Source organism: Lepus europaeus, chromosome 9 (genome assembly GCF_033115175.1).
Source record: "Lepus europaeus isolate LE1 chromosome 9, mLepTim1.pri, whole genome shotgun sequence".
NCBI lineage: Eukaryota > Metazoa > Chordata > Mammalia > Lagomorpha > Leporidae > Lepus > Lepus europaeus.
Window position 1 is genome coordinate 72,176,569 of NC_084835.1, and position 4,231 is coordinate 72,180,799.

The window sequence follows — 4,231 nt, forward strand, 5'->3', positions numbered from 1 at the left end:
TGTGGCTGGTGAGCGTCTCCTTTCTGACTTGTGCTGTTGAACACAAGTGCTGTGTATCCTTTCCAGTCAAATGTCTCTTGGTTTCTAATTGGACTTGGGCATGGTCTGGAGAGACAGGGGTTAGTCAAAAAGTTCCCCAGATGCTTCTAATACAAGCAGATTATATGAAATTAAAATTTAAAATGTAAACTTTGTTTCTCGACATAAACAAGTTCAAAACACTTCTGCAAGGGATGATACTAGCCATTTAGTTCATCCCTAAAGACCTGACTTAGGGGCTGGCGTTGTGGCATAGTGGGCAAAGCGGCCGCCCGCAGTGCCGGCATGGGTTCCAGTTTGTGTCCCATCTGCTCCACTTCCAATCCATCTGCCTGCTCATGGCCTGGGGAAAGCAGGAAAAGATGGCTCAAGTGTTTGTGTCCTGCCATCCAAGCGTGAGACCCAGGTGAAGCTCCTGGCTCCTGGCTTTAGCCTGGTGCAGCCTTCTGGGGAGTGAATCAGCAGATAGAAAGAAAATTCTCTCTCCCTCTCTCCCTCTCCCTTCCCTTATTCTCTTCTCTCTCTCTCTGCAACTCTGACTTTCAAATAAATAAATCTTTTTAACCAAAAGAACTCAGGTGAACCTAATAATGTCAATACATGATTAGGAAAAATGGGTGCCCCTTAACCACTTTTTAAAATTAGGGAACAAAAAGAAGTCATAAGCCGTGGCTCAACAGGCTAATCCTCCGCCTAGTGGCGCAAGCACACCGGGTTCTAGTCTGGGTCGGGGCACCGGATTCTGTCCCGGTTGCCCCTCTTCCAGGCCAGCTCTCTGCTGTGGCCTGGGAGTGCAGTGGAGGATGGCCCAGGTCCTTGGGCCCTGCACCCCATGGGAGACCAGGAGAAGCACCTGGCTCCTGCCATCGGATCAGCGCGGTGCGCCGGCTGCGGTGGCCATTGGAGGGTGAAACAACGGCAAAGGAAGACCTTTCTCTCTCTGTCTCTCTCTCTCACTGTCCACTCTGCCTGTCAAAAAAAAAAAAAAAAGTCATAAGTAGCCAAATGAAGAATGTAAGGTGGATGCCTGATAATTTCCCACAGACAGGCTCAGAAAATTGCCCTTCTTTGCTGAAGGAATGAGCAGGAGCATGGTGGTGTAGGACTCTCTGGGAAAGATTTTCCAGGTATTTTCCCACTAAAGCTTGGCCGGCGTTCTCAGAACACTTGCGCACCAAGCAAACGGCATTGCTCTTTGACTTTACAGAAAGTCAACGAGCAGAGTGCCTGGAGCATCCCCAGCAGCTATGGCCATGACCTTTGCTCTTGACGGGTCCACTTTCCCTTTGATTGAACCACTTCCACCTCTTGGTAGCCACTGCTTTCATCTGGCTCTGTCTTATGGATCCTGTGGGTAAGGCCCTGTTTCACCTCCTGTGATGGCTCTGAGAAGTGTTTTGGGATCCCGATCCCACGTGTTTAAAATCTTCACAGAAAGGCCTGCTCTTGTCTGTAGCTGGTCTGGGCCCAGCAGCTTTGGCCCCCTGTGGAGTCACTGTCATTTTTCGGTCAGAATCGTGCAAGCTGAACCAGCTGAGATTTCTGCGGTGCCGGCTACGGTATCTGCTGTCAGTCATCAGTCCTCTTCAGTCAGGGCAACAAATGAAGATTAATTTTTCCCATGCAAATGGATGTGGATGGCTTCTTACTGCAGGCCCTATTTCAGCATCACCCCCTCCCTTCTTAAAATGAGAGAGTCACTTGTAAATGGCACAGTCCCTTTGGGGCATTGTCTCCATAGACTTGGTGTAAAACATCAGTGATTTTGCCATTCGTTCACCCAGACTTCACCATGAATTGGATGCTTGTTGCTGCTTCAATTTTAGCAGAAGTCATGTTTCTCTGATAGGGGCTTTTTTGAAACTGATGCCAAATCCTACTTAGCACCTCAAACTAGATCCTGTTCAGACACATTATAACTAGTGTGAGTTTATTTTGATGCCAAAAAATGTTGAAATCTGCACAGTTTTTACATGTTCCTTGAAATTTCTGAAGTCACCATGTATGCATCCAAGTTGGGGAAGTACTACTTATTAAAACCTCTTTCAGTAGTATACTCTAAGCTGTACACCTGTGCTGATACTAAAATAAGGTGTGTACAGGTACTAACTAAGTGTGCTTGCAGCCCAAGGGAAAGTGGACTGGAGATGCCTCCCAAGACCTAAGGTGGTTTACATATTTCACCACAGGGCTGAAAGAGTGTCTGGAACATGCAGAGGATAATCTGGAACTCTGGTCCAGACAGGTTCTGCTTCAGGATGCTGGCTTGTGTGTGTGTGACAATATGCACCTCTGCACCTGTGTTTTAAGTGATAAGGCCCAGCTCCTCAGCCCCAGATCTTGTGGATGAGAACTTTTTTTTTTTTTTTTAAATTTTTGACAGGCAGAGTGGACAGTAGAGGGAGACAGAGAGAAAGGTCTTCCTTTTTGCCGTTGGTTCACCCTCCAATGGCCGCCGCGGTAGGCGCGCTGCGGCCGGCGCACCGCGCTGTTCCGATGGCAGGAGCCAGGTGCTTCTCCTGGCCTCCCATGGGGTGCAGGGCCCAAGCACTTGGGCCATCCTCCACTGCACTCCCTGGCCACAGCAGAGAGCTGGCCTGGAAGAGGGGCAACCGGGACAGGATCAGTGCCCTGACCGGGACTAGAACCCAGTGTGCTGGCGCCGCAAGGCGGAGGATTAGCCTGTTAAGCCACGGCGCCGGCCCAATGAGAACTTTTGAAGATGAGACCTAGATGTCTGCCTGCCTGAGTCAGGTGATCTGTATGCTTTCACCTTCCTCAAGGAAGACTTGAGGGCCCAGCGCTCCACTTCAGGACACCCATGCACACCTGCCTCTTAAGAAACTGGGGTAAGGAGGAATGGCCTTGAGCCGATGTGAGGCACACAGACTTATGGGACACAGAGAGGAGTAGGATGGTGTCATGGGGTTTTCATTCTGCTAAGCTGTTCTTCCAGAAGCAACACTCACATGTGATATCTGTGGTGAGAAATTATAATTTGTAGTGATTGATACTGGTAATAATAACTAACATTCATGGAGCGCTAATTACGTGCTAGATTTCCCCCCACCATAGCTCTTGTATTTCTTCTAACAACTTAGAAAGAGGTTATTCGATTTTCCACTCAGTAGGCAAGGAAGCAGTTTCCAAGAGCCTGTCGTTTGCCCAAGTTCATGGAGCAAAAGAAACGGAACTCTGACCTTTTGGGATCTCCCTTTGTTGTCATGCCAAACTCCAATTTGTACATTTTTTGTTAGAGGATCCAGTAAACCTTATTTTTAAAAAAGTAGAAGATATAAGAACTCGTCAGTCTATTTACACAGTCCTAAATAGCCCCGTCTGTCACCACTCGTGCCGCTGACATTGGTGCTGCGTTGAAGCCGGTTGTCCCTTCTTTTCTGTGGTGTGTGGCTACGATCCGACCTGTGAACCCCCAGCCAAGGCTACAGAGAGAGACGAAAGCTCTCTGGGGCACTGCAGTGGTGAACCAAGGTATTATGGTAAAAATTACTTGCCTCCTGCTCTCAGGATCCGTAACTACAGGGAGAGCGAGCCACACCCTGTAGACACAGCATCTGTTTCCACTGTCACCAGTACCTGCTTGTTCAGGTGAAAGCTCTTTTGTTCCCTAGCACGGGGCCTGAGTCATCTTGGATGACTGCCCCTGTTCTCTGCGTGGCTTAGCCACAGTTTACCTTTTCACAGCACGCCCAGCCTCTGTTTTTTTTTTTCCGGCTCCTGTGCCATTCTCTGTGTTGGAGCCTCAGGTAAGCTGACAGCCAGGGACAGATGGATGTGCAGAGATGGTTTCTTCCTTTCCCTGCCTAGATTCTAAACAAAGGCTTTCTTCAGGAACCCAGAGGGAGCAATTTCTATGGAAATCCACAGGGGCCAGTTTTGTGGTACAGAAGGTCAAGTCACCGCCTACAACTCTGGCATCCCCTAACAGAGTGCCTGTTTGAGTCCCAGCTGCTCTGCTTCCAATCCAGTTCTCTGCTAATGTGCTTCGGAAGGCAATAGAAGCTGGCCCAAGTGCTTGGGCCCCTTCACCCATGTGGGAGACCTGGATGGAGTTCTGGGCTTCTGGCTTTGGCTCAATGGCTGTTGCATCTGTTTGGGGAGAGAACCCGTGCATGTACAATCTGTCTATAATTCTGCCTTTCAAATAATAAATCTTAGAGAAAGCAGGAAG